The 23,522-nt window shown below is 37.2% G+C and overlaps 1 pseudogene across 1 annotated transcript; it reads right to left on the bottom strand.

The window, feature by feature from the left end:
• Positions 1 to 12,990: 12,990 nt before the first annotated feature.
• LOC130746505 (seed linoleate 9S-lipoxygenase-like) lies at positions 12,991 to 18,791 on the bottom strand (annotated as a pseudogene). Its single transcript, XR_009022134.1, has 9 exons — positions 18,448 to 18,791; positions 16,803 to 17,092; positions 16,448 to 16,688; positions 15,218 to 15,541; positions 14,982 to 15,065; positions 14,750 to 14,857; positions 14,356 to 14,657; positions 13,998 to 14,261; positions 12,991 to 13,923 (listed from the first exon to the last, which is right to left on the bottom strand). The product of XR_009022134.1 is annotated as a seed linoleate 9S-lipoxygenase-like (transcript).
• Between the last annotated feature and the right edge of the window lie 4,731 nt (positions 18,792 to 23,522).

The raw sequence follows: 23,522 nt of genomic DNA, 5'->3' as shown, positions 1-23,522 counted from the left end.
TATAGCCTTCGAAAGCGGAAGGAGTTTGAGGACTTGATTCACTTCATTCGATAAAGGTTGAGGGGAAAGAGGGTGGTGTAGGAAAGGAGAAGCGGTGGTAAGTGGGGGGATGGACAAGAATATCTGATGTTGGTGGTGGCGGAGGGTGAGGAGTTTGAGGGGAGGGAGGTTGGTGGACTGGAGTGGAGGTGGAGGAAGGAAGGGGTCCTAATTTAGAGAGGGGGCCAAATTTTGAGTAAATGTGGATCAAAAATTGAAACTGATAAATTTTTTATTTAAAAGCAGTAAAATCAAGAAACCTATGATATAATGTCATTTTGAGATTGTGCAACCTTACACAATTTTTTTTATGCATATGAGTAGGGGTGGAAATAGGCCAGGCGGCTCGTTAGGGGCCTATGACTTGGCTCGTTAGAGGCTCGGCTCAGCTCGACTCGTTTATTAAAAAGACCAGGCTTAGGCTTTTATAAAAGCTTGTTTAACTAAAAAGGGCAGGCCCAAACTATTAAAAAAGCCTATTTGGCCTAACAGGCCGGCCTATTTATATATTATTTTTATTAATAATATAAATAAATATAATATAATAATATATTATTTGATTTTTTAAAACTGATGTATAGTTTAGTATAAAAGAAAACCCCAAGTCTCTACCCTAACCTAGATTAGAAACGTTCCAGACATATTCAATGATACAAATTTAGTTTTTGAAATGCAATGATACAGGTTTTTTTATTTGAAAAGAAAGTGCAATGATATATAAAAGGCTTATTAGCCCGCCAGCCTATTCTTTTGATAAAATTGTCTGTTAAATAGACTTTTAAGCAGGCTTGTAGGCCAGGCCAGACCTATTGATAGGCCACAGGCCAGGCTTGGGCCACGAAAAGATAATGCAGGCCAGGCATAGGCCACGCAAAGCTTGGCTCGGCTCGGCCTATTTCCACCCCTACATATGAGGGACCCCGCTAAATGGTCTGAATTAAAGTTTAGCTAATAAAATTGACACATTAGTAAAATATGCATTACATTTTTTTTTCTAGTCTTTCTTTTTTATTTCGGTGGTATGAAACTGATTATTTTGAAGTATATATATGCACATATATATAAATCTTATATTATTTATGTTGTTTATTAAGAAGTTAAGATGTGTAATCATTTTAATAAATGAATGTGAAGAAAGTGACTAAATGAGTTCCTCCTATGATTTTTTTTCTTTTTTGCCAAAGATGCTTAAATTGAGACTCATAGGGTCTTGACACTTATATCAAATAAGTGAAATCATTACTCCAAAGACTACGGTTATGCACTTATGCTACAAGGTTACAGACTTACAGTCTACAGAACAAAACATGCTCACTCTTGATATACAACCAAGAACTAAAAATGCCAAACAAAAGAACCTCAGTCCCGAAGTCATTAGTGGGATCATGCTTTCTTATAAAAAATTTATTTTTCCTCTTTTTTTTTGTTTTTTGTTCAAAATTTTTCCTCTTTTCATTTTGAAACAATGCTCTGATGTTTAGAAGTCATTTGGGCCTATGGAGTGTGGGCCCTTTAATCGCAGCCCATAAAAATTGAACTGACAGCTGGGCTAACCTAATGTCATAAGTGATAAAGCTGTGGAGAAGGATCAAGAATCCACCTTGACCATGTGGTTCGTGCGAAACTAGATTAATTAAAAAAATCACTCCGTAGGTTTACCTTTTTATAATTACTTTCACATTATCCAACAAAAACCTAACACCCAAAGCCATGTGTCCCACAAGCTATTTATCATGATTAATTTAATTTAGCAACACATGATCACGGATATTAGTTGTGCCAAGGACACATAATGTAGTATTGGCAAAATTCAGCTAAAAATAGTGTCAGTTATATAGGAACGGAAGGAGTAGCGATTAGGTTAAATTGATTAGCATTAAACTCAAAATTAATGGAAATGAAGTGGAAGTGTCTGTCATATCTATCTTTTGAATATCAGTAGAAGCAATGTAACTGACATCATAGCTCAGAAACTTACAATATGACCCTTATGAAAATATTCACAATGAAAATTAGGTGTCACTTCAACTACAATCTAATAATTGGTATTTCCAGGCTGCATACAATCTATTTTTGTCCTTCCAAGTTTGTCTGTTATTCAAGAAAAAAAGGAAAAGCACAAAAGCAATCTTAACACAATTATATGAATATGATACGAACACATAATTGCATCCTCTTGTTCCCTTTCATCTATTTGTTGAATAAGATTAAAGTTTCACCTACATAAAAGCAGATTCAGTAAATATTTTCAAGAATGAAGATAATAAGAAACTCGCATTAGTCATTATCAGTGTTTAAACTGTGTCATGTGATTGACAACAAAGAAGGCAAACAAATACAAGAAAGAAATGAAGTCCTAGACTCATCACTTAAATGTTAGACCATATACAATGGTTATTTAATTTTGATGTTGAAGAGTGTTGAACATTGTTGAAGTGATGCAATGGTTGTTGAGGAGTGATTAGAGCAGAGAGAACCGGCTGAATTGTTGAAGAAATTCAACATTGTTGAGAGGAGAGAGGGACGCCACGTGGCGCCCTCTGAATGGCTCGGTCAGGCGCGTGTAATACACGCGTCGACAGGGCGCGTGAGTGGCAGGTCCGGAGAGAGAAAACATGATGGTGGATGATGGTCCTGACACGTGTCATTCTCTGATTGGTTCCCCGGATTTTCTTTTACCCTTATCTTTTGAGCTCAATTATTTGATAAAAAAAAATAATCTGGAAAAAAAAAATTATACCAAAATTCGTGATATTTTTTTCGCTATAAATAGAGACTTGGTTTGTTTGATTTGGACACAGAAAAAAAAAACCAAGTTTTCACCATCTTATTATCTCTCTCACCATCTTATTTATCTATCTATTAGCATTTGTTTTGAAATTGATCCCAACAATCACCATTTGAACACCCAGAATTCTTCAAACAACCCATTTTACAACCAAAATCCAAACAACTATGAAGATCCAAATCAAATTTCTTACCAACGTCCTCAAAATCCAAACTATTATCAAGTCCCACATCAAATCTCCAACCAACGTCCTCAAAATCCAAACTATTATCAAGTCTCACATCAAATCTCCAACCAACGTTCTCGAAATCCAAACTATTATCCAGATCCAAATCAATATTCGTACCAACCTCCTCAAAACATACAAAATTTTAACCAGTCATCAATTGTTCCAAACTCTCATCCATCTTATGGATCTGTGAGATATTCATCTCAAACACCCCAGTCTAGTGGTTATATGCCAGTGGTTCCTGAAAATTTTCCGAGTGTTGATGTGCCGGAATTTCCGGAATTTTCAACACAAGTCAATCTTGGTGGCGGGTCAGCTGATAATGAAGTCAATGAAGTCACTCCTAAGAGCAAAAAAACCGTTCCACCCGCATGGAACACTGCACAAAATCTAGTGCTAATTAGTGGGTGGATTAATTGTGGAACAAGCAGTGTTGTCGGAAGAAACCAGAAAGGAGAAACATTTTGGAGAGATATTGCTGAGTATTGTAATGAGCATTGCTCATTCGATCCTCCGCGCGATTGGGTTGCCTGCCGAAACCGTTGGAATTATATGAACGCAAGATTGGGTAAATGGATTGGCGCTTATGATAGCGCTAAGCGTGAGCAACGAAGCGGTTGGTCGGAGGATAATGTTATCGCAAAAGCGCATGAATTATTCGCAAGTGGGAAGATTGGTCAATTTACTTTGATGGAAGAATGGCGCGCTCTCCGTGATCAACCACGTTTTTGTAGTCAGGTAGGAGGAAATAGTGGCTCGAGAAGTAGTGGATCTAAGAGATCACACGACAGTGATGCAAGTGGCTCAAACTCTATAGGATCAATTCCTCGTCCAATGGGTAGGGAGGCAGCTAAAAAAAAGAGTAAAAAGAAAATTAGAGAAGATGCCGACGAGGTGGTGAACAAAGAGTGGGATTCTTATATCCATTTCAAGGAGAAAGAGCTTGAACGATTGGACAAGATAGCATCGGTGCAAGCAGAGACTAACGAATTGATGAAAGAGAAGACTAATGCGATGAAAGAGAAGACTAATGCTAAGAAAGTTAGTATGTATCTAAAGCTAACTTCGGAAGAGCATCTCAGTGACCGTAAGAAAGAGTTGTTAGAGCAGTTGTCCAAAGAGCTATTTGGAAATTAATTTCAAGCGAGTCTTTGTCTGTATTCGGTCAAACTTGTCAGTGGTGTGAAGTCTGTAGTGTTTGCTTTAATGTTTGCTTTAATAATTTTCAAGTGGTGACAGCTATGTAATGTTTGCTTTAATGTATGGGTAACTGTGTTTGAATATGTACCACTCAATTCGAATCTTGTCCTTTTCCGATAATTAACTCTGGTTGATAACTTATTTCAAATCCACCAGTGGTGTCAAGTCTGTAGTGTTTGCTTTAATAATTTGCCCGTGGTGTTAGGTCAGTAGTGTTTGGCTTTTATTATTCTCGGGTAACTGTGTTTGAATATGTACCACTCAATTCGAATCTTATCATTTTCCGATAATTAACTCTGGTTGATAACTTATTTCAAATCCACCAGTGGTGTCAAGTCTGTAGTGTTTGCTTTAATAATTTTCCCGTGGTGTTAGGTCACTAGTGTTTGGCTTTTATGATTCTCGGGTAACTGTGTTTGAATATGTACCACTCAATTCGAATCTTGTCCTTTTCTGATAATTAACTCTGGTTGATAACTTATTTCAAATCCACCAGTGGTGTCAAGTCTGTAGTGTTTGCTTTAATAATTTTCCCGTGGTGTTAGGTCAGTAGTGTTTGGCTTTTATGATTCTCGGGTAACTGTGTTTGAATATGTACCACTCAATTCGAATCTTGTCCTTTTCCGATAATTAACTCTGGTTGATAACTTATTTCAAATCCGGCCCTCAACCACCATTCAATGTACCTACTTATATGGACTCATATATCCATTGATGTACCAATATCCCAAATCTCTTCCAATCTACTTCAAATTTCACAAAAAATGGATCCATCTGAGTGTCCTTTTGATCTTGCAGCATACATTCAAAATAGTCAAATTGAAGAAGCTTATGTACTCAACCGATTTAGAGAGCGTCGAAGAAAAATTCGAGAAGATACTGCACCTCGTAGTAGAAAATATCTCGGTAGAGATCATACAGCGGCAAACCAGAGGCTAATTGGCGACTACTTTGCCAATGAGCCTACATATGACGATGCAATGTTTCGTCGTCGGTACCGGATGCAAAAACATCTTTTCCTTCGAATCGTTGATGACCTTTCAAGTAGTGATAACTACTTCACCCAACGCGTTGATGCAGCCAATAAACAAGGTATATCACCCTTAGCAAAATGTACCACAGCAATGCGAATGTTAGCATATGGTGTGACAGCAGATGCGGTCGATGAGTACATCAAAATTGGAGGTACTACAGCATTGGAGTGTTTACGTAGATTCTGTAAAGGAATCATACAATTGTATGAGCAACAGTACCTGAGAGCACCTGTAAGACCCGAGATTTTAAGCTTAGAATAAGTGGAAGAGATTTCCATTTACGATTAGGCTTGATGTATCGTGAAAGGAAACCTGAACAAGAGTTTACCAAATGAAATAAATTTATGAAGGAGAAAGTTCAGGAAAAGTCAAAGGATCGTATCAAAGTCGATAAAAGTTATAGCACGATCGTTATACGCTTAAACCTAGGTCAGAAACCCTAATATATAGCTAATTTTCATTTATAGGCACGATGGAAGTTAATTCCAAAAATCTTCAGAGAAATGTTAGAACTTCTCTTTTTCCATATATCACAATCGTTTCGAGGCGAAACTCTAGGATCTACGAACGTCCGATTCCAATCATCGGAAGGTTGCCGAAACCGAAACCCTGGTATTTCAAAACCCTAGAATTTCTCGACAATGAAGACTTTATCTATTCAGAGCTTCAAATGAATATTCTACACGCGTGCACCCATTTCTCTTGATGATTTCAATCTTTCTTCCGAAGGAAGTTTTCTATTCCGACATTCGATGCAAAAAGCAACTTATCGGGTAAAATAGTTTTACACTGACTTTGCATTAGTCACCTAAAATATAAGGAGACCTCATTTTAGTTTTGGAATTCTTTCGCCAAAACCTATCTTAGAATTCACGGAGAATGACGCCGGAAAAATCAGATTCGCGAAACTTTCATTTTCCCGCGTTTTGCCAACCTCTATATATAGCCAAGAAATGAGAAAAAACAAATATCTTACCCATTTCATCCAAGGAGGCCGCGAGTTTGAGAGGAGAGGAGGAGAAGAAGATTTTGTTCGATCCTTGCTTGATCGTTGATTAATCAGTTGCTGCTTCAAGGTTTCGAGGTATAGTCGCTAATCCTTACCTCCGATCGCTTTTTCCATAGCTTTTCTGTAGAGTTTTCTGAGCGGATAGTTTATGGGTTTTTGCAAAACTATCATGAATCTTTCATTTCTGATTCTAAACCTCTTCTATATGTGCCCAAGATCACTCCTGCCGGATTAGATTTTCCGTTATGTCGCCGGAATTCCGCCGGAATCAATTTTAGCCTTAAATACCCATTTTTGGAGTTTTTGAGGTAAAGCTTCAACCTTTAGGCTAAAAACTATCGCCTTAGCTTAGTGTTAGTAGGATTAGTTGTCATAAACGTCGTTAGTAACGTCCCTGCAAAATTTGGTTTTTGGGATTTCAGTTTTGAAATTTCTAAGTTAAAAATCATGACCAAAATACCCCTGCGACAGTTTTTGATCCGATAATTTTTCCGAGTTCAGAATACCCTTAGTTACGGCTAATGAAAGCATAGGAACCAAGTTTGATCGAAGAAAAATCGAGCCCCACAATTGTGAAAAGTGGCCGAGCCCTATAGGGGAGGAGGAGGAAAATTCCTTTTCCGAAAACTTGTCCTTTCGCGCTAGATTATCGTACCTCGGAGTATGAACTACTTCGTGTAACCTTAGTGAGCATTGATAGCTTAGTTTCCGATAGATTTTGATAGAATACTGTGGTTTTACTTTAAAGGTTCTTTTGAAGAATTTTCTGAAGATCAAGGAGCTCATTGTGAAGGAACGTTTGAGGAGAACGCTGGAATAACTAGAGGTAAGGGCAACTTACCTTACTAGCTAATGCCTTAGGTGTCGACGCATTCGACTTGATTTACTGTTTATGCACTTGTTTGTGTATGACTGGGAAAATGTTTTCTGAGGCTTCGACTGACAATGTAGATGATGAATCTACTACTATGTTTTTGAGATTGACTTACATGCTATGTGCTATGTGGGTAATCTAGGATGTGTGGTGCATGCCTTATATGCTAAGTGCTATGTGGTTATTGCTTATTATGTTGATATATGACATGTTGATTGATGGTGCTGAGTTATTTATGCTTTAGCAATGAAATCTGAGTTTCTGAATAGTGAGAATAGCGGGCAGGTCATGCCGATTTTATTTTGAGAGTTTTGGGGAAAGTTTGATAGGACGAATGAGATTCGGGCCTTGTTATGGTGTTTTATGGATCGAGACATTCTCTGGAGTCATTTGGGGATTTGGAGATCCCGAGAACTTATAAGAATTGCGATAAGGCTAAAAGGATATTATTTTGTGAAGAAAACTCATAAGACCTTAAACAACCTCTAAATCTTTAAGTAATGATAATAATCTCGAAGGAAGCTTAGGAGTCGAATCTTAGTTTTGGAAAACGAGAAGTGTCGTCGGATCCAAGTGTTGAGATATTGAGAGGTTTTGAGTATGTTGATACTCTTGTGCTCTGGGAGCAGTTGTGTTGTTGGGCTATCTGAGAGATAAGCCGGGAAACGAGTAGTTTCCGAGCATGTTGATGCTCTTTGCTCGTTGAGCAGTGTTGACCATCGGATAGAGATGAGTCGGATGATTTGGAGATCATCACGAGATACAGTTTATACCTTCGGGTACAGTTTATGCCTTCGGGTACCGTTTATGCCTTCGGGTACAGTTTATGCCTTCGGGTACAGTTTATACCTTCGGGTACCGTTTATGCCTTCGGGTACAGTTTATACCTTCGGGTACAGTTTATACCTTCGGGTACCGTTTATGCCTTCGGGTACAGTTTATACCTTCGGGTACAGTTTATACCTTCGGGTAATTCGGACATCGACGGGGGATATGATCGACCGTGAGGTTAGGATCGACCTGTTGATTGTCGGGCATAGCGGAGGGAAAAGTCGACCCGCAGGGTTAGGACTGATCCGGCTATGTCAAGGTTGTAAGTGACACTCGGGGGTTATGGTCGACACAATGCCAGTGTTAGGACCGACTCAAACGTGCCCAGCCTATTCTTTCTGGAACCGTCGAGAGTGACGTTGCATTGACATATCATGCACTCTAATTGTATCGTTATGTGTTTTGATGAGTTGATGTTGATAAACATCGTTATGTGTTTTGATGAGTTGATGTTGATAAACATCGTTATGTGTTTTGATGAGTAGATGTTGATAGATATCGTTATGTGCTTTGATGATGAAATTGTACTAGAGTGTTGATAACATGCTATGTTTAAACCTTAGGGTAGACAATGCAGAACTTATATGTATATATATAACATATATATCTATACCCCTTATACTTTACCTGTTGTCTTGTATTCTCTATCCTATATTCCGTAAGTTGACCCTTGCACGTGCTACCTGTGTTCGGGGGGCTATGTATGCCCTTTTTGTCAGATGTCGTTGGTGGATTCTTCCGTGATTCCTCGTCGTTCGGGGAAGACCCGGAGCGAAATGACTACTATTGAGCCTTCGACGTGGACCCGGACTTTATGCATGACCAGATGGGAGTCGATGATGGAAGTATGGGGGATGGGTGATTAGAGTCTATTAAGGTTGGGTGTTAGTGTCATAGCTCTGACTTATTCTTATTTTTGGAGGGCTTGTGTTGCTGACACTTGACCTATCATTTTGGGGATTGTACATTTTGCCTACGGGCGTTACACTTTTCTACTTTCCGTCACTGGAGGTTACTCGTGACGAGGTCGCTACTTACAGCGGGGAATGTTATATGTATTGTGTATTAGTTCTGTTACCTTTCGCATTTGGGTTTTATTTATTTCAGTCTTAGTTGTCATAAAAAAAAAATATTTACGTTTTTCCGCATTAAGTTTATTTTGGTTACTAAAGTGACGCCACCGAAATCGGGGTGTTACAGCACCAACCCAAGAAGACCTGCAAAGAATACTACATGCTAATGACATGCGGGGGTTCCCAGGCATGATCGGGAGTATTGACTGCATGCATTGGGAGTGGAAAAATTGTCCTAAAGCATGGGAAGGTCAATTTACTAGAGGGGATAAGGGAACCACAACAGTTATTCTTGAAGCAGTTGCAACTTATGACGTATGGATCTGGCATGCCTTTTTTGGATGTCCTGGAACGTTGAACGACATAAACGTTCTAGATCGGTCACCAGTGTTTGATGACGTGGAACAGGGAAAGGCTCCAGCTGTGAATTTCTTTGTGAATGGTCGTCCCTATAATATGGCATACTATCTAGCCGATGGTATCTATCCTTCTTATCCAACTTTCGTCAAAACGATTAGACTTCCTCAAAGTGAACCCGATAAGTTATTTGCAAAAGTTCAGGAGGGATGTCGGAAGGACATCGAACGTGCATTTAGAGTTCTTCAAGCTTGCTTTAAAATCATCCGTGAACCAGCTCACTTGTGGGACATAGATGACTTGAGTATCATTATGAGGTCATGCATCATATTACATAATATGATTGTCGAGGATGAACGAGATTCATATGCTCAACGTTCGACCGATTTTGAGCAATCTGGGGAAGGTGAATCTAGTACACAGCAACCATACTCGACCGAGGTTTTACCCGCTTTTGCAAATCATGTGCGTGCTAGATCTGAGTTGCGTGATTCAAATGTTCATCATGAACTGCAAGCAGATCTAGTGAAGCACATCTGGGCAAAGTTTGGAATGTCTGAGGATTGAAGATGATTTGTATCGTATTATTTACGTTATTTGTGTGTTGTGTGCTTAGTTTTCTCTTGTCTTGCATTTTAAGATATTGTGTGCTTAGTTTGTTATCTTGCATTTTATTTTAAGAAAATAAAATAAATTCTTGTATGATTAGTTTGTTGTCTTGCATTTTAAGTTAAGAAAAAAAAATTATAGTCTATATTTTTTTAAAAAAAGTATATTTAAAAAAAAAAACAAATTGTTAAGTGTTTATTGTTTTAATTTAATTTAAATCGATAATTGTAATTTTATGTAATTATAAAAACAAAAATATAAAATTAAATAAAAATGTGAAATAAAAAAGTGGTGGGGTAGGGTGAGTGGTGAGTGGTGGGGTAGGGTGTTGAGAGTTAAACAAAACCATTGGAGTGGGTAATTGTTGAAAGTTTGTTGAATTGGAGAGAGAAGATGATGTAGAGTGTTGGGAAGAGAAAAAGTGGGGTAGAAAAGGGTTAAACAAAACATTTTTTGTTTAACCATTGTATATGGTCTTAGGAGAGAGTAGTTTAAGTCTATGAGTCCTCAACCCGTTGTCAAGTATGATGAATTGGATTCTGATGAATAATCTTGGAATTTAACTTGTGATAGTTCAAACAAATGAGAACCTCAAAATTATCTTGATACAAAAGTACTAGAACATAAGAATACCTGAGAGTTCTCCATTCTGGCCAAACAGTAATAGAATAAAATCTGTCAGCTTGCACAGTTCTGAATCAGTGAAAATATCCTCATATAAGACCATTTATAATGGTTGTTGAAAATGTGTGTTGAAAATTGTTGAAGATTGTCGATAGGTTATAATGGTTGTTGAAGATTGTTGAGGGTGATGTGGAGGGGAGAGAGAGGGGAAAAATGTTGAAGATGTTCAACATTGTTGAAACACCTGCGGTGTGCCACGTGGCGCGAGGCCAGTGGCCACCGACAGGCGTGTGTATGACACGCGCAGACAAGGTGCGTGACGCACCTTAACGCGCCTTGTCTTCAGGAGAGAGTGCTTTTTTTTCTGCGACAAGTGTCACGTGGTGATTGGCCCGCCGGATTTCTTTTATCCTTATCTTTTGAACTCAATTATTTCATCAAAAAAAAAAAAATTCTGAAACAAAAAATTATACCAAAATTCATGATTTTTTTTCTCTATAAATAGAGACTTGGTTCGTTTGATTAGGACACAGAAAAAAAAAACCAAGTTTTTCACCATCTTATTATCTCTCTCACCATCTTATTATCTTTCTATTAGCCTTTGTTTTGAAATGGATCCCAACAATCACCATTACAACACTCAGAATTCTTCTAACTACCCAAATAACTACCAAAATCCCAACTAAACACCCAGAATTCTAATTACGTTATTTGTGTGTTGTGTGCTTAGTTTGTTGTCTTACATTTTAAGTTAAGAAAATAAAATAAATTATTGTGTGCTTAGTTTGTCGTCTTCCATTTTTAAGTTAAGGAAATAAAATAAGTTATTGTCTAAATTTAAAAAAAAAAAAATTTTAAGTGTTTATTGTTTTAATTTAATTTAAAATAATAATTATAATTTTATGTAAATAATAAAACAAAAATATAAAATTAAATAAAAATATGAAATAAAAAAGTGGGGAGGTAGGGTGAGTGGTGGGGTAGGGTGTTGAATGAAAACCATTGGAGTGGGTAATTGTTGAGAATTTGTTGAATTTGAGAGAGAAGATGATGTAGAGTGTTGGGAAGAGAAAAAATGGTGTTGAGAGGGGGGTAAATTGTTGAGAGCATTGTACATGGTCTAAGCTCAAACAATTCACCTAAGTTTTAAACCACCCATCATACTCATTTCACTCAAATGAGCCATAAGACAAAATCACCAAAAGATTCTAAAAATAAACTTACAAAGTATACATAAAAAATAGAGTAAAATACACTCACCCCCCTCAAGATTTGCAAGAATGACACTCCACCCCATTCTTTTTAAAAATCTACACTCCACCCCATTTTTTATAAAGGCAAATTTTAGTGACGAAAACAAATTCCTCACTACTAAAAACTAATTACTAATTAGTAAAAATTTAAATAAATTTAATGCATATACACTATCATACATTAATTTATGAAAATAATTTTACTGAATTAAATTTAAAAAAACCATTCACTCTGTCTGTTAAGTCCACGTCCCATCTATCTCCAAATCATATTTCTCACCACAAACGGCCACCACCAAGCCTTTACTCCCTTTAACACGGCTCCACTGTCCCACAATGTGAAACCCCATGGCATCTCCATGCCTCAAAGTTTTGTTGCAACCTGAACCCCAGAACGTGAATCGCACATCCCTAAAGCCACTTGTTCAACTACTTCTTGTGAATTTCACCCCTTGAAGTTGTGAGCGAACGCTCTGTTGGTCTTAGATATTGTTGGATTTTGTTAAAAACGATGCTCCACCGCCTCGTTGGGCTCTAATAACCTCAGATCCACTTCATATTTTCATAATTTTGTTTCTCTATTTTCTTCACCCATTTGTGTTGCTTTTTTGGCCTACAACCCAATTTTGAAAATTGGAGGTATAAAGAGATTATTTTGATTAAAATTGAATTATTACCAAATATGAAAACACAAGCATGTTTCACTATGTTCGAGATATGGTTTGTAAATCGGGCAGGTGTGCTATTGCATAATTTGCATTATGAATTTACGGAGGAAAAACGCGATTGAGAGAATGAGGAGGATTGTGATGTTTTCATTTTTAAATTTATTGGATTATATTGATTTTTTTTTTGAAATTATTGATTAACAATTTAAATAATAACTAATTATTAATGAAAAATATTTTTCGTCACTAAATTTGCCTCTATATAAAATGGGGTGGGATGTAGATTTTAGATAAGAATGAGGTGGAGTGTAATTCTAACAAACCTTAAGGGGGGTGAGTGTACTTTACTCTAAAAAATATAAGCAACTAAACGAGGGTGCGACACCCTAAACAACTAAGCAGTAAGAAAATAGCCACAATCACCTTAAATATACTAGTGAACATAACATCATACAAACTTACAGCCAAAGCACACTTATAAGTTATAACCTAACGATTCAAATATGCAGCAAATATGAATACACAGAGAAGCATCGCCTCTTTATGAGGAAATACACTAGATAAGGAAACCACGCACTATTTTAAATAGAGATACTGTTTGGAATTCCTCTGAAAGTTAATCCTTCCTCACTAGAAGGAAGGAGCAAAGTGTAAGGCAGTTCAACTGGCCCAATTCGGTTTTTCAAACTTGAATCTTTGTTCCTTTCTGTGATTTTCCCTTCAATTTCTTGCAGCTTGCTTCCAAACTTCTGGAAGGCTTGTAATGCCCTTGTATCAGATGTCCAATTTGGATTGTCCCTCTGTCCAAGGTAGACCTCATCAGAAGCATGCCTAGACAATATCTCTATCACCGAAAGATCTCGAAGGGCCTGGAACTTTGGTGTGATTGTTCTTAAATAAGCCTTTTGAGGATTTTTCACCATCTCATCATATTCTGGAGTTCCTTTTTCCGGAATCAATCTCCTGCTCAGTGTTGGGCGGTTCAGGATATAACCTCCATAAGGATATTGTCCAAAATTAACAGCTGCATGAAGAGCTGAAGCAATCCATATGATAGTAGAGCACGACTCAACCAACTCATCAAGAGTTTGAATCTTAGGCCACCATGCCTTGTCTTTCAAGTCAGCATGACCCTTCTGTACAACATCTTTCCACCAATCTTGTAGTTCAGTGTCTTTCTGGATTTCATCATCTGTCGAGTAATATAAGGACACATAGTCTAGAACCCATGTCTTAATAGCATCCCATATCTCAAGTCCGTCAACAGCAAAAGGGTAGTCCTCTACAACAAGGCGAAGACCATAGGGGGCAGAGGGATCCTCAATTGCCATTCCTCTGAATCAAGCAAAATATTTGTTATTAGCAAAACATATTCGTAATTTCCGTGATGTATATTTAATAAAGATCACCTCTTAATAAGATCAGCTGGTAAAGCTTGGTCAGTGAAAACCCAATCCTTGTAAACTGCAGATGACATCTCCATAGAATATTGTCCTGGCAAAAATGATTTTTCTATAATGCCATCTGCGTTAACTAAGGCTTGCCGAGCAAGTCCATTGATATTTATTGTGTCACGGTAGTGAGGATATAAGAGTTTATTAATAGGGTGAAGGACACTGAGATGTCTGTTTGTTGCTATGACGAATGGCTCCATCACTGCATGAGTATTTAACCTGTGACCCCCATGAAAAGTATATATAGATTAATAAGCATTTGATATATACATAGACTAAACTTGTTTGTAGTTCTGGCTAGTGGAGTTCATACCAATGGCTCATGACTTGATGATAGCTCGAGTCATTCACAATAACATGAGCCTTGGCCAGTAGCCAAATTGTTCCTTCAGCATCTTCGTTGGCAGGTAAGATGACTTTGCTTTCAGCACCATATTGAACTCCGTTTGGATGTGGCAGACTCAATTCGATGGCAAGTGGTGTTAAAGCACCATCATCTTTCAAAAATAGGATTGTCCTTGTTGCATAAGCCTTTGCAATTTTGTTTATCTTCTCCAAAAATGGCATGAATGCATCATGGTAATCTAGTATGAATAACCTCTTAGCACCAAGTGCCTGTTCCACAATTTTAATTTCAATCACTTTGCTCCTTAGCATTGAGTCACAAAAGAATATGGCATTTTAATGGAGCATGTTTATATCCTTACCTCATCTACTGTGAGTCCACCCAGGTTGATCTCCAAGTGTTCTTTTGTTAATGTACTATTTTGATCACCATAAACCGTAGCATCTAGCTTGCTTTTTGGTGGGAACTCCTGACATATCAAAGAAGAATGGAAGGGAAGATTAAAAATAGTGCCTCTTTGTTAGAATCCACAATAAGAATTTAACATAGAATCCCCTGTTTCATATCCTTAGCAAAATAACAATTGAACTTACTTGGAGCAAACAAATTATACCAGGATTTACACCAGCAATCATCTCTTCCAAATTCAACATCAGTCATCCATGCAGACTTACTAACTTCTCAAAATTAACAAAGAAATAATTGTCAAAAGGGATGAACTCAACAAATGCGCACTCTGAATACGATAATAAAAACAAATAAAATGAGTTTTTTTGAGTGGACATGTTTGTTAACTTACTACAAGTGGTTATATTAAGATACCACGTACCTCTGATTACATGAGGTTTCGGAAATTGGAGGACATTTTCACCATCTGTGCGGAAGATTTCCTTAAGGACCGGTAAAGGGCTAATTTGGCTGAGTACATTTGTAGGGAGCTTAACTCCACCTTCATAAAGTCGACGCACTTCTTCGAAGCTATCAAATTCATTTGGCGTGAAGTTTAAATCAAAAATCGCAGATTTAAACAATGGCAATACGTTCTGAGATAAAGATTTCAGTCCATATGTAAGGAAATCTGATGATTTCAAGTGACCAAAATTTTCATCTCTTGGGACATATATGTCCACAGCAGGCTTCTCACAGGCAGAATCTGTTCAGAATCAAATAATAGGATAAATATCAGCAATCTAACCAGAGAAGCAAAAATTCATAAACCATGGGAGAAAAAATTATTATTCATCAAACCGTTAGAAAATTACACAATTTTATAACATAATAAATTCATAAGTCACAGGTATTTTTTTCACATTTTGACCTGGCTTTGTGTTTTAGAAATGGCACCAAATTAGTTACATTGCATGATATCAGTTGAACTGATATGGCGACGTTTAAGGAAACTAAGTCACAGATTTGACGCGGGCGATCTTAGTAGCAATGAAGTGATATTTGAAGAGAATTGGGCTGTGCAAGTTCTAAGATGCGCTTCGTCTCAATGCTTAAGGCTTGGTGTCTTGTTCTTATGGGCTTGTGGACTAATATGAGCGACCTAGACTTGGGCTGGAAGTTGTTTGTTTCGGCTTAGCATATACTGAGCTGAAGCAGGCGACTTCCGAAGCAAGCAATGTGTTAAGGTCTGACACTAGCTTAGGCGACATGTGGTTAGAGGCGGTTCTGTATTAGCCTAGGGTTTCCCTTGTATATATAGGTGAGCAGCCTTTGATAATGGCTATGTTCACTTTTGAATATACATAGACAGAGTTTTGAACTGAGTTCTCTTTTCTCTGCTTAGTCTCCCTAGGTTCACTTCGTGAACATCAATACAATCATGCTACAATACTCAAGTGTCATTAGATATTATTTATAGTTATGCATTACTGGAAGCATAATTTGTTTGATCGGCCAAATTTCCCCTCCACGAATTGATCCCTGGACCTTCCCCTCCCCAACACATAGGCCTCTCAGCTCTTACCACTTGAACTATCATTCGGGGGGACACTGAAAGCATAATTCAAAAAACTAAAATAGAATTGAGAAGAAAAAAAGATAGAAATGTAACCTTTCTTGCATGGTTTTCTACCGGTTCTGACCCTGCGAGGGTAAGGATGGGTGGTAGAGCCTCCAATTGTTGGGCGAGCCAAAGCGGCACTAGAATCTGGATTCCCCAAATCATTATAAACATCATAATCATAGACCCTTTCATGCAATTTGCGTTCCCCTGTTCCATCTCCTCTTAAATTCTCCAACTCTTCTTCTCTGTACTTAACAAGTCCTACTGGTGTTTGACCAACAACATATGTCTTCAATATAATGAAAGAAACCCCACAAAAAAGTTAGGCTAAAGTTTGCAACTTCACAACAAAAAAAACAGCATTATAATTTCAAAAGCACTTGCTGCTAAGCACAAAGCTTACATGATTGGTGAAGAAAATGCGATGCCTGTTTTTGTATAATTTATGGTTGTAAACCCAGGAGTTGCAATCAAAGCGAATTGTTCCCTGATTGGGAATGTCTTCGAGGGTGAGACTGACAAGGAAGAACTCAGCTTGCATTTTGTTTCTGATGTAAAATGCTCCTGGGATTCCAAAATCAGGATCATAGTCAAATTTAACCTTGTATGCTTCCTGCTTTGCTCCCAAGGTTGGTAATGTCGGAAGACGTTTCAGCACATATGTTTCCTTTCCAAGTTTCCCATTTCCATTTGCTATAAACAAATTAAACAACACAGACAAAATTCTCATAAAACACAAAAAGGTGAGTGCGTGATCGAAGTAACATAAGATCAATGATTCACTTGTGTGCCCATGTGAGTTTCCTAGTTCCTAACTATTTATTTATTTTAGGTTTTATTTATTTTAAAAATATACTTAATATCAAAATTTATTGTTTAAAATAAGTAATTATACTAGTCTTGAAATCGAACCCTCGAACTCAGTTGGTCATATTACGTGAGTGAAACTCTCATAACAAATCATTCTTCATACACTTTGTCTTGAAATCGAACCCTCGAACTCTTAACTTTTTCTTTATGAATTCTTACTTATTTCAAAAATATGTTTATCCTATAATATAGATTATTTTTTCTAGTTTTAGGAAGTGTTGGTAATGGAACCGAATGACAACAAAACATAAGTTTAAGGGAGAAACTTAGATCAAGTTCCTTAAATCTATTTCATCAAATTTACTATCATGTGATGACACATGTGCTATTATATATTTCTAAAAATAAATGTCATTTGTTAAGAATTTATTGTCAAAATTTGAAAAATTACACATAAACTTAATGAAATGGAAGTAAGAAACTTGATGTAAGTTTTACCCTAAGTTTAATATTATGTACATTCTATGTTTGGTACACTACAACATTTATTGCTTTTCAAAAGTACTGTAGTTGTAGACAAGAAAAATGTTTTCTAACAGTTTTTTATAGTCTTGTGTTCTAGCATTACCTATTTCATTTCGTAACAATTTCTCGTAGATTTTACGGTTTAAATTGTTACTAATATATTTTTTGACGGTTGAAAAATTGCAACTAATGCATAAAAAACTTCTTTTACAGTGAGTTCATCACTCCCACCTATGCTGCGTATATGAAAAGAAAAGAAAAACTAATGCATAAAAATACATCAAAATGGATAAGAATTACTAGTTCACATTCACAATTTAATTATTTAGGGTTTGGTTGTTGAGATGGTGAGGGTGTGTGCCAGGTTTGAACCCACAACATGCTAGAAGCATGGATAAACCCAAGCCACTTGTGCTGCAGGGCTTAATTAATAACCCTACCTACCAAGCTCTTGACTTTTAAGTTGTGATTCTTTAAGTGGACTAAATCCAAGGATTAAAGACATTTTTACCTTTGATTTGGTATACAACTTATCCGTTCATTCAATTATTTTACAGTTTTACGCAATCAATTATTTTCCTACCATCAAAAAAATTATTTTCCTAGCGTCCGTTGACAAACAAAAACAAAACAAAGCATGTTTGTCCAGAACTGAGAAAGAAGAAAACAGATCGATGGTGTGGAAGAAGGATTAGAGCCAAGAAAGAACAAACCATCAGTCTTGGTAGCACTGATCAACTGTATGGCGATGTCACGGCTGAGGATGGCGGTGGCACTGTCATATGCATGGCCGGCCAAGTCATTGGCGAGGCTAAAGGATCTCCCCGCAATGCCCAGAAGACCCCCATTAGTGACCGACGCGATGGCGTTGAAGTCCAACACATTTTTGGGCATCAACACCACAGTGCCCCTGATGTTTTGGCCCTTGTCCTTGATCTTTCGGCTCTTCATTACAGCAAGCATTTTTGCTAGCTTGCTAACTCTTGCTCTTAAAGCTACAAATTTAAATTACTCTTCAGGTTAAGGTGTGGGAGGAGAGGCCTGTAACCTGTAAGGAACAAGCCAGTGGTATTTATATATAGGCGAATAAACCTTATTCATATTTATAAGTCACAAAAAACTAATTAAGAAAAGTAGTTAGTAATAATAAATTTGTAAAGGAAATGATTAGCTTTCTTAGACTACCCTTATTTACTTTTCTATAATTTTCTCGCTCCAAGTTAATATATTAAAAGTTCATCATCTCTTTCATATTAAATATGATGGTGAATTTGGAAAAAATTATTTAATGTTTCCTAGATATTAGAAAGTGACTTATATTTAGGAACAATTTTTTTTCAAAAAATGTGACTTATAATAAGGAACGGAAGGAGTAATTCGTGACACTTAATTGGTGTTTCTCCTTGTGCATGTATTAATTTTATATAAATATGAAAGCAGTCATGGTTACTTGTTAAGTTGTAAGTGCTGTTCCACTCATTGTATATAATACAATGAAGATAGAAATTAAGAATATGAGGGCAATTATGTGACGTGGGCAATGTGACGCACTTGAATTTGACAAGAAAATTAATATTTTATTTTAGACAAAGCATTGACCGAAAAGAAATAAATACTCCCTCCGATCATTTTTATAAGAAACACTTTAGCAATTTTTTTTTGTCCTTTTTATAAGAAATATTTTTATAAAATTAAGTCAAATAATCAATTCCAATGTAAAAAGACATATTCTCAATGCAAAAATTTGGAGGGAAATTGCAAGCACCCAATAGGCATGGTCAACATTTATGGTAATTAGTGTGATTGTTTTTGTAAAAAGGAAAAAACATCATTGAAATTAAGCATAGTAGTTTATTTTATAAAAAATATATGTTTCATTGGTTTGTGTGATTTGGCCAAGTTTTTCTTATAAAAATGACCGGGAGTAGTTTATAAATTATGTATGCTAATGTCACTTTTTAATGATTATTCATGTTTGGATTATCGCTAGAAAAAAGATGAAAATGAAAAAATATAACGCATCTTGAAATACTTTTTGTTAAAGTAGAGCGCTTTGGCTATGTTAGTAGGTTTCTTCCAAGGGATCTCTGTGTGATGTGGTTGCGGATGTTTGTCTTGTGATTTCTTATTTTGTTTCTTGTATATATGGTGTTGTTTCCCTCAGGTTGTTTCCAGCCCTATGGCTTTGGTAGGGTTTTATAGTTTGCTTGACTGGTTTGGTTTCTATTCTGCAGGTGTCGAGCAGTTTATTAGGATCTCTTGTCGGTTGATCTTGATATTGTTTTTCGACTTTAATAGGAACCTTGCTAGCTAATGGGTAAACATGCGGGGTTTAAAGCACATTTTGCATGTGTTTGTGGTTTAGGAATTGTTATTCAGACCCCCCCTCATAGCTATTCAGACCCCCAAAAATCTAGAAAATGTCAAAACTACCCATAATGAAAAGAGAAAATTTGAAAAATACCCCTCCCTCCATCCTCACCTTCTTCCTAATGCTTTGTTCAAACCCCCCCCCCCCCACCCCCCTCTCACCACATTCTCTTTCTTCTTCAACTGCCAAACTCACTCTCAACTCCCACACCCACATTGTTGCCAGCCCCCGCCTCCACCACCCACGCCATCGCCGTCGTCGTCCTCACCCAACATCATCACCAACGCTGTCGCCGCCGTCGTCATCCTCACCCGACTTCTCCTCCCTCGTTGTCGTCGTCGTCGGTGAAGGTACTGCACTAATCTCGATCTAGATTTATCACACTTTTAATAAGCATTAGCACCGTACTCTCAGTGTGCGTTAATGTGGCACTCTGAAATTGCGACAGAGACGCACACTGAGAGTGCGTTTTTCTGTTATTATTATCCCAACGTGATAGCTCCTTTGCAAGTGTACAAAGTTGCCCGTAGTAATAAATTATCGATCACTCGAGGATTGTGATTCAATACTAATTCTAGTGACTTCTAGTATTTAGATTATGAAAATAAAAACCAATTTTAAGGATTTTGAAGATTGTAGCAGTCACTAATAAAAAGTAAAAGCGAAAATCGAATAGTTTAAGAAGTCAGATGAGAAAAATAGCACTTGGGTCCCGTTTCACCTATGCTTTCATTATAACAATGTTCATATGAATCAAATAAACTTCTCTACAACGATTTAACCTATGTTCTAAGATGTTGATAACTCACACGCCCTAGACTTTCAATTCAATTATTAAGTCTGTTTTACGAGCACCTAGACCATGGAATTGAAGATTAAGTTCTGTATAAACTAGCCAACGCAATTAGGTTCTACTCTTGAATCAAGCAGTAGGGAACGCCTAATCTAATTGTTTCCTTGTTTCTCTAATTCCTAATCAACTTCCATTCTCATAAGAACTAGTAAATTATTGGCATGCATTCAAGTATAATCAAGATAAATTGAAACAACTACGTAGATTAATGAACAAAATTGATATGAAGTAAATGTTCGAATCAAAACATAATCCTAAAAAGGATCCACATCCTAAGTACTAAAAGAGTTTAGCCAAGCATGACCATAAAAATTACAAAGGTGTAAAAAAAACCTATGAAAGATTCAATGTCTTTTTCCTCTCCTCGTTTTCGCCGTTTCTGCACCTTCTCTCTGCAATATACGTACTGGTCCCTCTCTATATATTGCAAAACCTAATATTTAAATATTGCTCTTCCATTCCCACGTGCAGTTCACTTTTTTTGGCAATTCAACCACCCTGCCACGTGTCAGTTCGGTATTGGGCTTTGGTTAAAGTGGAAAATCAAGTGATACGCAACCCACGGCCTTATAGTGGACCTTGGTCACGATTGTGTCACGTGGCAGGGAATTAAATCGCAGCCGCTTGATCTGTGCGTGTGCATGATAGTTGCGTGGATCCTCAGCGCAGGATCTGCTCCCTTTTCCTGATTTTCTCTTTTTCTTTTTATTCCGACAATCCTAAATATAATAACAAGATAAATCAAAATCAAATACTAAAAAGATAATAACCAAAAAATAAACAACCTAAATCATAACTAAATCTATAATTTAAAAAGTACTAATTAATGATAGATAAAAACTACTAAAATCTAATAAATCAAAATAAAAAATCATAAAATCCTAAATTAATTAAAAATCCAAAAATTACTTAAAATACCTTAAAAACTAATTAAAACTAAGAAAATAAATTAAAAATAAAATAAAAGACCCACAAAAATAGTCTTATATTTCCGGGTCAACACAACGCAATGTTAAACCGCGTCTCTGTCGCACTTATAAAGTGTGTTTGTCACGCGCTTTATAAGTGCGATTTATACAATTCTGGCCTGTAACAGAAACAGTAAACAATTTGCAATTTTCGTTTTGCATTTCAGAATGAGTCTCCCTAAGTCATATGAAGTGGACATGCCACAAGAAAGGGTGGAAGAAAGGCAATTAGCCAATGTAGAAGATCGACATGATGTGCCAATTGCAGCGCAGCGGACTACACAGAATAATTTACCACAGACAGGGTATTTTCATAACCAATGAGTGAGTTTATGTCAAATAAGTTGAATTGATATGTGATGCGTATATGTGTTAATATTTTGTAGGTTTTTGCTACTCGGGATGAGCTTTTGGATTGGGCTAAAAATGTAGGAAAGCAACTAGGCTTTGTGATCATTATTAGAATGTCTGATTGTGGGAGCAAGGGTCGTGGGAGTAAAGGCAGACAGTTTGCTATTTTGGTGTGCGAGATGAGAGGCAAGTACAAACAGTACAAGCCTGTGTTGATACGGAAGGGGACAGGAACCAAGAAATGTGATTGTCCGTTCAGGCTCAAGGCGAGATACACATCAGAAGATGGTTTGTGGAGGTTGATTGTAGTACGTGGAGACCACAACCATGCGCCAGCCGATACTCTGGTTGGCCATGCCTATGTCGGTCGCCTTACAAGTCAAGAAAATGATATGGTGGGTAAAATGGTTGACAATAAAGTCAAGCCAGGTAACATGTTGCTGGCATTGAAGGATGTCAACCCTCAGAATCTGACTACCATAAAGCAAGTCTACAATGAGCGGATGACACATATTAGGGCCAAGTGGTCAAAGCAAGCTAGCAACTCATCAGCTCCACAAGGCAAGGGGCGTAAGACCCGGTCAGCAAAACGAAAGAGCATTCCTTTGAAGCAATCTGCACCTAAGAAGAGAAGCAAAAGGATTACAAGAAACTCAGCTAAACTCCTACCACAACACCCTAAAGGCAAAGTTTACTCGGCCAACTACATCCATGAAGTGTCTGAATTCCTCCGTGAATATGTCATTGACATTCAAAACGTTGAAGATGATGAGAATTGTGGATATAGATGCATTGCTTCCTTGATGGGTAAGGGAGAACAAAATCGGCGTCAAGTCCGACAAGACATGATAAAGGAGCTTAGATTACGGCAATGTGTTTATCATGGTATGTATGGCACCAACATACATTACCAAAAAGTACTACAAGCCTTGCATCTTGCTCCAAATGAGTTTGCAACGGAGGAGAAGTAGTTATGCGTGCCGGATATGGGCCACATTGTTGCTACGATGTACCAGATTGTGTTCGTGACCTTGTCGAATCGAGGGGGCGCCACCTACTTCCCTCTCACCGATCCAGTGCTACATCCGTCAGAGCACCAGATTATATGTTTACTCCTTGTCAACAAAAACCATTGGGTGAAGGTACTGATCAATATTACATTTAGTATGAATTTACCTTACATTACATGAACTTTATGAGATACTTAACAATATAATTGATCATTTTGTAGGTGCTTATTTCAAG

Source organism: Lotus japonicus, chromosome 3 (assembly GCF_012489685.1).
Source record: "Lotus japonicus ecotype B-129 chromosome 3, LjGifu_v1.2".
NCBI lineage: Eukaryota > Viridiplantae > Streptophyta > Magnoliopsida > Fabales > Fabaceae > Lotus > Lotus japonicus.
The sequence above is the reverse complement of the archived record's forward strand: the minus strand, read 5'-3'. Positions and strand labels throughout refer to the sequence as shown.